We start from the raw sequence: 13,689 nt of genomic DNA on the forward strand, positions 1-13,689 counted from the left end.
AGTGTTGGGCTTCCTTCCCTTTGCTTTCCCACCTCTCCTTCCCTCTGGACTGCTGTGCTCACCCCTGGACACCCTTTGAAGGGGTACAAAGGTTTTTGGGACACTTTTCACCTCCTTTGCTCTTCTCTGAGAGCCAGATAGCTCAGTGATGCTGAGGCCTTTACCTCTGCCAGCCCCAGACTGGGGACAGAGAGACTCTTTGATGTCCCTGTCCAAGGCTTTGGGGTGGAGCCAGGTGATTTTTAATGTCCCTTCCAACCCAAACCACTCTGATTCTGTAATTCCAGCAGATACATGACATGCTTATGGGAGCAAAGCTCCATTCTGGCTTTCTTTCCCATCCCAAACTGGTGCAGTCCAGCTCCAGGACATTCCCTGCTCCCTGCTCACACTCCCTGGGTCACACTTTGATAGGAAGGTGGTGGCTGGAGGTGTTGGAGCTCCTTAATTGCTTTGAGCTAGCTAATTGGCAGGAACACAGCAGCAGGAGGTGTGGTGGCTCAGCAGAGGGACTGTGCTGTGCTCTGAGGGCTGGGCAGTGTTCCTGTGCCCCAGTGGGTGTTTGGCCCTTGATAAGTGGATTAAGGCCCTTGGGAGCCCATCCCTCCCCTGCTGTGGGCTGTATGAGCCCCTGGGGTGCAGGAGAACTGAAGCTTTCCCCAAACACATCTCACTGATCTCCATGATTTGATCTTTTCCAGGGTGTTTGTCAAGAACAACTCCCCAGGGCTGTGGCAGGTGATGGAAAGCCCAAATCCTTCAGGATCAGGCCCTAAACACCAGCAGGTTCCCTATATTGCCTCTGTTACTAACTCTGTGTCTCCCCTGCTGTTGCTTAACCCCATTAATGGGATCTGAGCTGGTTCAAAGCCTTGGGAGCAGCAGGGGGGAAAGCTCAGAGCAATAAGTGGAGGCGACCTCTGCCAAATTGGAGCAAGACTTGCCTTCCTCCTGTTGCCCAAACAGCCCACAGCATTTTCCCATTAAACCTCGGTGCCCAGAGTTATTGGGGAAGAAGAAGAAAGAGCCAGAACCAGCCCTTCCTGCATGGAACCAGGGTGGAAACCTTCTGGATCTTGGGGTGAGGGCTCAGCAGCCAACCCTAGCCTGGGAGAGGATGCTCCTGGAGGGATTGCTCAGAGAACCCAGATCCCAGGATGTGGAGCCCACTGGAAAGTCATCAGCTCCGGTAATTTGGGGGAAAATGAGTGTTTTGGAGAGGTGGGTCTGGGAAAAAAATGATGCTGTGGTCTGAGCACCACATTCCTCATGGGAAATGGGCAGAATGGACCTTTCTGGGTGAAAAGTGTTGATTTGTGATTTTCTTTTTTGTTGCTGCTTCTTCTGAGCATCTTCAGTGGGGCTGGGCTGTGCAGTGCCCAAAATCTGGAGGGAGGAGCTGGAATTGGGCCCCACGTGGTGGAGGGAGCTGGGGATGGATCCCCTGGTGCTGGGCACTTGGACTCTGGGTTTGGGGGATTCTTTGGGGTGGGAGAGCTCTGTGAGAGATGTTTCCATCGGGACAGAGGTTCCCAGAGCACAGACACTAAATTTTAGCCTTTAGGGAGCACAGCATTTGGGTCTGATGCTGCTAACTGGGATAACAGAGATCCCAGCACATGGAATTACTCCATGAGCAAGATCTGACCTGCACCAACAACCAACCCTCCTCCCCTCCCAACAGCATCTCTGCCTGGCCCCCCATCCTCCCCCACTCCTGGGGTTTTCTCTTTTTGGGAGGGCAATGCTTGGGGAAGAGGAAACAGAATCCCCCCAGCTCCCGGGGCCACGTGCGACTGCTGTGATGGGCTTTAATGGGTCCCAGGCGCGGCTCCTTCCCTTCAGCTCACGGGCAGAACTCAATCCCTTAACCTCACCCCGGGCATGAGCTCAGCGAGGCTTTCCCGGCGGAGTCACGGCTGTTAGAGCAGCAGAACGGGCTGTGCATCCCCCGAGGGGCTGGGGAGGGTTATCCCATCCAGAGCCCCGCCACAGCCACGCCTGGGGACGGGGAAGAGGATAAAGTTGCACCAGGAAGGTTAAGGGGCAGCAGGAGTGAGGAAGTTGCTGCAGCATCTTTGTTTTGCCCTGCATCCCTCCAGCACTGCAGCAGGAGCGGGGCACTGGCAGTGGATGCTCAGGAGGGGATTTTGGAGCATCCCCTGGGAGGGATTTCCTGGGAGGAAGGTGCAAAGGTGGCTCTGTGTCCCTGCAGCTTGCAGGAATTTCGGTAACTCCTGTAATTCAGAAGAGGCTCCACACCAGGATTCATTCCTGGCTCCCAGCACAGCCAGTTCCCTGGATTCATCAATTTATGTTTTTCCCATGAAAACAACCCCTTCTAGCTGCTCAGGTTTTTCCTAGAGAGGAGTGAGGGTTTTATCCAGAACCAAAAGGGGGATTTGCCCTCCTTGGGTGGGAGAGAGAGCATTTGCTACAGGAAGAGAAATTCATCTGGAATCAGGTGCAGGAGCTGTGGGAGATCCATCATCCCACTCCCTTTGCTTCCTGCTGGGACACCCCCACCTTGATGGGGCTCCCCCTCTTCCCATGGTGACCCCATCCCAATGCCTGGCCCTTTGCTCCTCACCAAACAGTTGGTTTTGGGATGGGGCTTTTTCCCAAAGGCACCAAAGGAAGGTGGGAGGGCACCTGGAGGCAGAGCCCTGTTTGTTGTTTTAATAAATATGCATCAGACAGATCTGGTAGGGAGAGGAAACCCCAATAGAAAGGGTTCAGTCCCACCCTGAGGGCTGGAAAATTGCTGTTCCTGCTGCTTGGTTCTGAGCTCAGAACAGCTTGAGGGTACCAGGAAATGGGGGTGTGACTTTGGGGGTTCTTTTCTTGGGTGCTCTTACAAATATTTTACTTTCTGTGTCATGTCATAACAGCCTGAGGATGAGGATGAGGATTTCTCCCTGCCATGACTCCAGAGCCCAGCAGAGTCTCATGTTTTCCCCACTACCCTATTCCATGTACCTATCCCAGCACCTGTGTGGTGATGGCAGAAAGCAGAAGGTGAGTGCTGTGCCCTCCCCAAACCAGCAATCCCTGGAGTAACCCCCAAAATTCCCCCAATATGTGCTACCCAGGTAGGTGACCTCAGAGGGGCCTGGGCTCTGTGACTGTCCTGGCAGCTGCTGGTCCAACCTCCCAACCCCATCCTGGCTCCCAGGGCCTCCCATCAGCCCCAATTTCCTGCAGACCCTGCTGATAAGAGGCTGATCCTCAGCCATGGAAATCTGATGCCCTGGTGTCAGGAACACAGGGGACTGTGGAAATCCAGCTGAGAATGAGCAGATCTCACTGCTTTTTCTCCTTCCCATTGCAAAAAAATTCCCTTTGGAGGATGGATGGGGCCTTAGTGCCACTCACTGGGATTGTCCTGGGCTTCATCCCCCTGATCTGTGCTGGCAGTGCTGGATTCTGTGGGTTAAAAGCTTCCAGGTGCACTAGCACCCATTGAAGCACCCCAAAAATAACTGGATTCTCACTGTGAATTAATGTCATCTCCTTTTTTAGGCTTTGCTGTGGCTGCTGAATCCCAGGGACTCGTGGACTCTGCCTGTTTGGGAAGGTGAGAGCCAGGGCTGTTCCCATCTCTCTTCTCCCTTCCTCTGGGTCTGTGGCTGTGTCCAAAAGGAGGAAGTAAACCCCAAAATCTCTCTCCCAAGCTGGTCTGGGGCACCCACTTGGCAGGTGCTGGGTGCTGTGAGTTTTGCCTGATGAAGGGACTGGTGGAATGTTGGTTTTTCTGGGCTTGGAGGGTATGTCTCATCCCACCAGCCCTGCAGCAGTGCTCTCTGCCCAGCAGGGACTGTGGTAATTCAGGTTTATCTATTGCCCTATTTTCTCAGCCGGGGTGTCCTCTGCCTGTGCTGTGTCATCCCTCTGCTCTGCTGGCCCTGGGGTCTTTGTCCTCCAGCTAGTCTTGAATTTGGGGTGGATTTCTCCCTTTCCAGGTGTCCCCAAAAGGAGGATTCTGACAGGAGTTTCAGCCTGCAGCTGCACATGCCAGACCTGACCACACTGGGGTGAAACCATCTCCAGGTTTTGCTGTCCCTTTCCCAAGCAGGAATTGATTCAGCCCCAGGAGTGGAGGGAAGGGGGAGGTCCTGAGCCAGGAAAACCAGACCTCTCTGAAAATCCACTCTGCTCTGGACTGTGCCCTGCTTGGAGATCTGTAAATGCAGAGCAGATCCACGCCCACAAATCACAGTAATTTAATGGAGCTGCTTTCTGGATTGCAGTGGCTGGCACAGGGATAAACCAACGACTGAACTAATCTGATTTTCTTGGGGAATTCCTTGTTTGGAGTACTGGAATCCCCTGCTCTGCTGCCAGTCCCTGGGGCAGTTTAGCTGCCCTGGGATGGTTGTTCCCATGTGATTGTGCCTGGGTTAAAGGGCTGGATTTTATCCCAGAGGAACTCCTGGGTTTGTCTTGCCTCTTCCCTTCACAGCTTGGAGAACTTGGGGTGCCTACACTCGGGTCTGTCCCCAGGGCACACAGGGGTCTGCACAGGCTCTGCAGGGTTATTTGCAGAGGGAGAAGGAATTTGGGATCTGCATCATTCCCGGCAGAACCCAGCCGTGGGCAGGGCACGTGAGACCAGAGCCGAGTCCGCTGCAGGAGAAATCCTGGCTGAGCAGCCAAGATTTCAGCTTTTCCACCCAAATAAAGTCTCAGCCAGAACACGGGCTGTATCCAGGGCAACGGGGATGCTCGGAGCTCGGGTGTGCTGGGATCGCATCTGGGATCAGCCCTGGGGTGGGACAGGGGGTGGGACAGGGTCGGGGAGGTGACACGGGCTCGGAGGGGATGGGAGAGGCTCGGAGGGTCTCCCGAGGCTGCAGACGCCCCCCGAGCCTCACCGAGATGCTCCAGTGCCATCTAGTGACAGCGGGACCCGGGACAGGGCGGTGGCACCGGCCCCAGGTGGGCACCGGTCCCGGCTGAGCCCTCGCTGCCCCTCCCGGCACCTGCAGCTCCCGGGGCTGGACGGGAGAACAGAACGGTATTTCCATAGGAAAAGGGTTTTCTCCTTTTCACCGATTCCTTCCGTGCAGGGACAGAGCCCTGTCCCAGCTCTGAGCGTCCAAACACAACCTAAACATTTCCAAACCGTGCTGTTCAATCTTAAAATTGTTTTTTATTGCAAAGGAACTGATGGGAAGGAGGTGTCTGTGCAGCTTTGGCTGTCTATCCTATTTCCTCCAGCACCTCGGACATCCAGAGCATCCCCCCTCCTTCCTCCCTCATTAACACAGTAAAATTATTTAATGCCTTTAACATAATTAACACGTTGCAATCCTAAACTGCGAGCAGCTGCCTGCCCTGCAATTTCTCCTTCCAGCTGCCCATTAATGCCTCCCTCCGGGCGATTATAAAACAGGAAAAGGCCACAAATCCCAGCCCTGCGCTGGAGGAAAAGGAAGGAGCAGGGCAGAGGACTCGTGTGCATTAACATAACTCATCCTCCACAACCCCAGATTGCTTGGAGGCTGCCTGAATCCCTGATTTATCCTGGTAATGCGTCCACAGAGGCTGGTAGTGCAAAGGTATGTGAGAGGCTGGAGTGCTGCCCTGCTCTTGATTTATTTTATTTATTATTAATTATTTATTACTTTATTTATTATTTGTCATAATTTAGTTATAATTTTATTAATTATTTATTTATTGTTAGGTTTTTTATTTATTTGATTTTATTGTTTATTAAATCGGAGGCTATTTATTTATTTTATTTTTTGGCGCTGTTTCACTCCTCAGTTTTCCACAGAAAACACCGCAGTCCCGTGAGGATGATAATACTGACACGCCTCTGGATCTGTAATTACCTTTGCATATGCTAATAGTGTAATTCAGAGAGGCAATTACGGGGCAAACAAGTTGGGAAATGGGGCTGGATCGCTGTCTGGCTTTTCCCGAGATCCCTCCCCAGCCCTGAGGTCCATCAGGAGATGCCCTCTGCTTCCCCCATCACCCTTTCCCCCCTTTTAGTGCTGTAGTGCCTGATCCTGGGGTTTTATCCCTCGGGAATGGCAGCCTGTTTCCAGCCCCACTGTGCCAGACAACTCCTCACTGTGCTGGGGCAGTGTCACCATCCCCAACCCCAGGGACTCGTGATGGTTCACTCGACCCCAGGGTGCAAAGAATAAAAGTGAGAGACTCAGGTTTTGTTCAGCAGAAAGTAGCAATGCAGTTTATTGCGTGGAACAATTCAGTTTTGGGATAGAAGAGAGAGAGAGAAAGGAGACAAAGTAAAAGGGGAGAGAGAGAGAAGGCTGGGATGTAGTTACCAACAGACAGGACACATCCTCGTGGCTGTCCGATGGCAGACACATCTTCAATCCATTGGGGAGAAAGAGATCTCAGAGTCTCTTTAGGAAAGTCACTTTTATAGTCCTTTTCCAAAGCAAGTGGCTCTGGCCAAAAGTTGGAGAGATTTATGGACTGTTGTGTGTGGAGATCATTGCTCCAGGTAACAGGTGCAGGAACAGCACCAGGCACAGCTACAAACAGCCCTGGGCAAACATCCACCTGGGCCAGGCCAGAACTCAGGTCCAGAGCCAGAGGTGGGTCCTGGGTCTGTCTCTGATGGTCGTGAGGCAGGTCCGAGACACTTCAGACCGAGCCTCACAGTCAGACACAAGCTCGTGTTTGTGGAGGGATTTCCCTGATCCTGTGGTGCTGGAAAAAGGAGTGTGAAGCTCCAAGGGGAGCACTGGGAGCAGGACTTGATCCAAGATTAAGGATCTGGCTTCTTTCACCTGCAGGTTTTTCCTGTTGGTGCTGTCAGCTGATTGTATGGAACTGCTGGGTGAGGGATCTCTTTGGATGGGTTTTCCCAGTTTTGCCTGGCAATCCTTCAGGCAGTTTTTTGTTTTGGGGGTGGCTCACCCCAGACACAGGACACAAATTCACACCCACATCCTCTTCACTGCCTTTGCATTCTCACCTCCACTGGTGCCGACAGATCCATCCCCATGTTTTGTTTTTTTGGGACAACTTTCCCCATTGGGATTAACAAGCAGCTCAGAGACTGAGCACTAACAGAGGCCCAACCAGCTCCTCACACCTGACACCCAGTGCTGGAGCTCTAGATTTCAACATCAGACTTTCCTAAAGAGGGAATTTAAACCCCAGGCACGGCTCGTTTGCTCTGCTGGCAGCACTGATTGTTTGTAAATGCCCTGGTGAGGGATGTGCAGCTCTGCTGCTTGTCTGAACCTCTGGTTCCTTCCTTCTCTGAGAAGAGAATGGCTCCTTTTCCCCTCCAAATCCCAACCCCAGAAGTTTTGCAGGATACAAGGTGTCCCCTGAGGCAGGGGAACACAGACAGCTCAGTATTCCCAGTGTGGAGAACTGGAATCCCCCACGGGTGCCAGGAGCAGCTGCTGGAATTCCTGGACTGTGGGCGCTGTGTACAACAATTAACAGGCTCTGCTTAATCACCCTGATGGTGATTGACAGCTCCAGCCCAGCCCAGGAAGGGTTGGGGGTCTTGGGGAGCCTGAGGAGTCCCTAAAGGGCAGGGGGTGCCCAGCTGTAAATCAACACCAGCCCCTGGGAGAGTGGGTGCTCCAGGCTGTGAGTCCACCCGTGCTGAGGAGCTGAGGGCTTTTTGCATGTGTGCTGGAGGAATAATTAACAGCTAGGGCTGCCCCCAGCCCCAACGAGGGATAAAAGGGCTGTGGAGAGGACGGTGGCTCGTTGTCATTGTTTGTGTTATGGTAGGAATGACGCAAACACCTCCTGGGCTGCAGCCCTTGGGATGGGGGGACCCCCAAACCCACCCAGACTGGAGCAACCTGGTGCTGGTCCCCCCCATGGGGCATTCCTGGCCCAGTGGGAGATCTCACACTCAGGAGGGATTATTCTATTCTATTCTATTCTATTCTATTCTATTCTATTCTATTCTATTCTATTCTATTCTATTCTATTCTATTCTATTCTATTCTATTCTATTCTATTCTATTCTATTCTATTCTATTCTATTCTATTCTATTCTATTCTATTCTATTCTATTCTATTCTATTCTATTCTATTCTATTCTATTCTATTCTATTCTATTCTATTCTTTGATTTTCATTCCTGCCCATTGGCAAAGGTGATTTTTGGGGTGTGGGGAAAGCAAAGCTGCAGGAATGGGAAATGATGAGAGTTTTGGGGGTGACAGGCACGAGGATTGGGGATGCCGATGGCTCAGAAGAGCTGCTGAGTGTATTCATAGCCTGGAGCAGAGCTCAGCAGCCCCAGGTGCACGTCAAGTGCTCGAATTGAGGCAGCCTTAAAAAGCTGCGAGGGATCGGGCATCTGCCTGGTTATGCGAAGCCTCTGCAGCTGCTCCGAGCAGCTTTTCCTCCCCTGCTCCAGCGTGTCTCTGCCGGAGATTCCCGTGCCCGGGGGTGGTTTGGTGATGGAGCCGTCCCTGGCAGACCCCGCTCTGCCGGCTCAGCCCCCCAGTCGCGGGGCTCACCCTGCCCCGTTCCCCAGCGTTCCCGTGGCCCAGGCTGGTGCTGGGGAGCAGTTCCCGGCAGCGGCAGCTCCTGCAGGAGCCGGAGCTGAACGAGCCCCAGCAATTAAAAGCACCCGCAGCAGATGGTCGGTGCCGTCTGTCTCCCCGCCGCCGCCTCCTCGCTCCTGCTCTCCTCATTCTCTCTTCCGACTCCTCTTATTCTTCTATTTTGCTGATTTATCCCCCCCAGCCGAGCGGGACCCCCACATTCTCCCGCATCCCCAGCTTCTATTTCCACACGGTGCAAAGCCAAAGCTTCAGCTGCTGAGGAATTGAGATGAGGGGAAACTGAGGCACGAAGCAGGCTGGGACCTGCTGGCCCCCCCCCCGACCTCCCCTCCCAGCTGCAGAGATGTTTTGTGTCCTTGGCTCCAGCTTTGAGCGGCTTCTTGAAGGAGCTGTGAATTCTAGGTACCAAAGAGAAGGGAAGGTTAAACCACCTATAAAATCAGCCTGGTTGAATGATTTATCCCGGCTCCTGCATCCCCAAACTCTTCCCTTGACCCACAGCCTGCCTCCCCAAATCCTGGGCTGGACTCTGCTCAAGGGTTCAATTTCCAGGCGGCGCAGCCAAAGGGAGTCCCAAGTGTCTGAAAAGGCCGCGGGCTGTGCAATCCCCTCTCCCAAACACGAACCCCCTGTGCCCCCCCCGTGCCCGGGACCCCCCATAGCCGCATTCCTCCCTTTCTCAGCAGCGGTGGCCGAGGTCGAGCCCTGCAGCGGGGACCATCCCGGCCTCAGAAAGCTGCATTGTTTTTTTCCGGGGGGTTGATTTCTCCCGCTGTTTGTCTCCTCGCCTCCTCGGGGTCTCTCTGGCGCTGCCGGTTGTGTTGGTGCCCGCAGCTCCTCGCGGGTGGCAGCGCCGATCCCGGCCCGGACAATGGAGCGTGCTGCTGTCCTGGCAGCGGCTCCCTGCGCCCAGGGGGAGGGATGGGCACCGACAGGCGGATGCTGCTGGGATGGTTTCCCTCTGAAGGCTGAGCTGAGTGGGGGTTTCCACTGGAAGATGCCACGGTAGGTCCCTGAATGGCCGGTTTTGGGGTGCTCGTGCTGGGGGATGCCCTTGGGGGACGGGAGGGGTGGGAGGGTGGTCCCAGCGGGGGTGCTGAAGCTCTGAGGGCTCTCGGATAGGGAGTAAAGTCCTGTTTGCTGAGTAAATCCTTCCCTGATCCCATCAAGTGTTGCTTGATGTCAGCGCTGGCTCCAGCCTCCCTTGGCTCCGGGTGGGGCACGGCAGAGGAAATTCCACTTGGAGCCAGCGCAGGAAGCTCTGGGGAGCGGGAGAAAGGGGGAGAGACCCCAAACAAGGGAGGAGGGAGCAGGTACAAAGCAGACCCCAAACCACGGCCGGCCCTGCTCTCATCTCCCCTCAGCCTCCTGCTGCCGTCTCCACCAGGGGAAGGAGCCTTAAGGATGAAAATCCCCCTCTCTCAGCTCCTTGCAAAGCTGCAGGAAATCTCGCCTGGCCCGAAAAGTCCCCCTGTCCTGACACCTTGCCCCGGTGCGGGATGCTCCGTCCCGGTCCCGCATCCCCGGGGTGAGCGCAGCTGCTCGGCGGGACACGGAGCGCGTCCAGGAGAGGCTGCTCGGGCAGGAGCGCCCCGCAAAGCCCTTCCGAGCCTGGTCCTGTTGTTGTGGGGCTGTGTGCTGGATGGGAGACAAGAATCAGCCGCGGGGATAACGAGGGGAGATGCTTGGCTGGTGCCAGCCCTGGTGGGGAGCTGTCTCTTCAGACGGGGCACAGCGGGGAGGGTGAGCGGGGTTGGCATCCAGGCTCTTCTCTCCAGCAGCGTTTCACATTCCTCGGAGCCTTTTCTGTCCTTAAAGCTCGTTGAGGACCTTGGAGGGTTGAGGAGGGGAGGGCAGGGCAGCTCATCCTAACCCGCCTGTCTTCACGTGGATGATCGTTTCCAGCCGAATTGCTGCCATGCGATTTTTTTCTTTTTTTTTATCAGCTGCTTCAGTCCTCTCAGTGACCTCACACAGCCCTGAGCCCTCCTGGGTTTTCTCCCTGTGCCTGTACAGCTCGAGAGGGGGCTGGATCATATGCTGAGCCATTCTATTACAGGACAGCCTGTGGAAACACCTGGCTGGGTGACAGCCACAGGATCCAAACAGAAAAACCTGGCTGTGCCCAGGGTTCAGGGTAAGGAAACAGTCCCTCAGCCAGATGTTTTGGGTTTATTTCAGAGCAGAGGTGCTCTCAGAGCACTGAAGGGTGTGTTTGTGCCGTGTGGGAGTCAGTGGGCATTCCTACAGCATCTCCTGGCTCTGGGGACACCCAAGAGCACTTGTGTGTCTGGTGCTGGCTCTGAGATCCAGCAGGATGTGCTGAGACAGAGCTGCAGGTGAGAACTCCCAGGAGGAGGGAAAAGCAGGTTGGATCATTGCTCTGTGCTGCTCTCCATCAGTCCTGCCTCAGCCCCAGCTGCTGGATCAGAGCTGCTGGGAGCTCTCCATGAAGGCTCTGGAGCACAGTGAATGTTTCTGCAGCTCCAGGTGAAGGTCACTGGAGCACAGTGAGTGTTTCTCCAGCTCCAGGTGAAAGTCTCTGGTGCACAGTGAGTATTTCTCCAGGTGAAGGTCTCTGGAGCACAGTGGGTGTTTCTGGGATGAGCCCTGTGAGCTCCAAGCTCAGTTTGTTTGTGCTGCAGCACTGCCAAGCCCTGCCCAGCCACCAGCACCAGCACAGCAGCCCTGCTGCCCTGTCCCTGCCCAGGTGCTTGGCCTCAGGTGGCTGGAGGGGCTCCAGCCTGGGATGTGAGGGATTTGGAGGCTTGATGCTGATTTGGGGCAGGATGCAGCACTTCATGTGATCCAAGAGTGCAGCTGGGGTGGAGAGGATGGGACAGGTTTGATGGGGCATTTCAAGGTGGTCTGTTGGGACACAGGGAGGATTTTTCATTTGTGCCAAGCTCCAGAAAGAAGAACAGGATCAGGATGAACCCACGTGGATCCATTCCTGTTTCCTTGCTCCCCACACTCACCCTGTGGGGCTGATAGACCAGCCCTGCCCCATGTGATTGCCATGTGAGCTGGGCATCTCCCAGCCTGTGGTTTTCCCTCCCTTTTCCTTGTCTCAAAGGGGATCATTAATTGATATTAATTACCTCCCTGCTCCTCAGCTCTGTTCAGCTGCCCAGGGCTGACCTGGCTGTGGGGATGTGATGCTGCAGGGAATGGAGGGAAATTCAGGCCAGGTTAGCTCTGTGCCTGGTGAGGGGAAGCTGAAAGGGAGATCTGGGAATGGTTTTGCCTGGAAACTTATAGAAACAGCATCCTGGGGAAGAAGGTGTGACGTCAAAAGCAGGGCTTAAAATATACCCAGGGCAAAATCACATGGCAGCAGTGAAACAGGAGCTGCTGGGCTCTGAGCACGAGTCCTGGGGGAGCTTGGGCATCCATCCTCCAGCTGAAGCTGCTTCCCAGCCCTTGCCATGACCAGGGAGCTGCTCTGCTCTTGGGAAGGATGAATCAGGAAAAACTTATAAATAGGATTGCCTAGCAAAAGATTTTGAGAATATGGAAACTATAAGTGAGATTGAAATGAAAGCCATCCTTAAGTCACTAAATAACTAGAAGACAATAGGATGGCCAGGAAAGTAACCCCCTCTTGTCAGAACAATGGTCCAAAGGTCAGAGAAGACCCTGCTAGCTTGGCAGAAGGGGTCCAAAGAGTAGTTTTTAGGGTTTAAGGTATAACACATAATGGTAATGTAATGATTCTTATAGGTTGTGTGTCAATGCTATAGGATTTGTATCTTGTATTAGATTGGTTAGTGGAAATTAGAATATTCAACATAGAAGAAGATTTATTGTATTATTGTAAATGGGAAAATCTCTCTCTTACTTTGCTCTCTTACTTCTTTCTCTTACTTCCCTCTCTCTCACCTCTTAGAACTCTCTCTACCCCACTGTCTCTCTGCCCTGCTCCTGTGGCTGGCAGCTCCCAGCAGGGCCCTTTTCACCCCCACCCTGTGCAATAACCACGAGTTTCCAAACCTGGCTTATGGAGATCTCTCTGTCTGTCACAACCATCCTGACCACTGTCACATCAAACAGTCACCTACACTCTGCCAGGCTGGGGACAGCAGGGAGGGCAGAGGGAAGGCAGGGGACAGCAGGGAGAGCTGGGGACAGCAGGGAGGGCAGGGGACAGCAGGGAGGGCAGAGGGAGGGTTGGGGACAGCAGGGAGGGCTGGGGACAGCGGGGGGGGCAGAGGGAGGGCAGGGGAGAGCAGGGAGGGCTGGGGAGAGCAGGGAGGGCAGAGGGAGGGCAGAGGGAGGGCAGGGGACAGCAGGGAGGGCTGGGGACAGCGGGGGGGCAGAGGGAGGGCAGGGGACAGCAGGGAGGGCAGGGGACAGCAGGGAGGGCAGAGTGAGGGCAGGGGACAGCAGGGAGGGCAGGGGACAGCAGGGAGGGTTGGGGACAGCAGGGAGGGTTGGGGACAGCAGGTGGCCGCCTGGTTCCCATCTGCTCCCAGCAGCTGGGGCTGTGGCTGCACGGCCCTGAGGCGATTTTTGGGTGACTTCTGTTGGAAGCAGCTACTGCTGGGCATTGGCTGGATGGTGTCTGGCTGCTTCTCGTTAGCTGGGTTGAAAATTGTGCTGGGTGCCAAGTTGCTGAGGGTCACCTCCCCAGAGGGACAGGGGTGATGAGCAGCTGGGAAGGGTTGGCTCAGCAGAACAGGATAGGCTTTTCCATGCAGAAGATGCAGGTTGGGGTGAAAAATCCTCTGGTTTTGGCACTTTGAGCCCTGCTGAGCCCCCCCAGGCAGGTTTGCACAGTCAGGGTGAGCACTGCAGGAGCAAGCCAAGTGCTGGTTTGGGGAGCAGCAAACAAAACCAGAATAAACTCCCTCCCTGCAGGGCTGTGCTCTCCCTTTGGAATCTGGGGAGGGACACAAGTCCCAGTCAGAGAAACTGGTCCCAGGTGAGGTGAGATCTCTCTTTACTCCTCCAGGAATAAGCAGCACAGCTGGCAGTGCCTGTGCAAGGAGATGTGAGGCTGAGCAGCCTTTGAAAGGTTTTTATTTTCATTTCCAAGGACAAAATGTCCAAGGACCATTCAGCTCCCCAGAGTGGGTCCAGGAACTGAGGCCATCCCAGATCCTAACTCAGGTCTCTGTGGGGAGTAGAGAGGGCTGGATCCAGCTGTGAGAGAGGATTTG

General features: G+C 54.5%; 1 protein-coding gene across 1 annotated transcript in view; it reads right to left on the reverse strand.

The window, feature by feature from the left end:
• Window positions 1-13,689, reverse strand: part of GNAT2 (G protein subunit alpha transducin 2) — a 165,846-nt gene that overhangs the window by 124,531 nt on the left and 27,626 nt on the right. The gene's annotated exons all lie outside the window — the stretch shown is intronic.

Source organism: Erithacus rubecula (assembly GCF_903797595.1).
Source record: "Erithacus rubecula genome assembly, chromosome: 26".
In the NCBI taxonomy this organism is placed as follows: Eukaryota; Metazoa; Chordata; class Aves; order Passeriformes; family Muscicapidae; genus Erithacus; species Erithacus rubecula.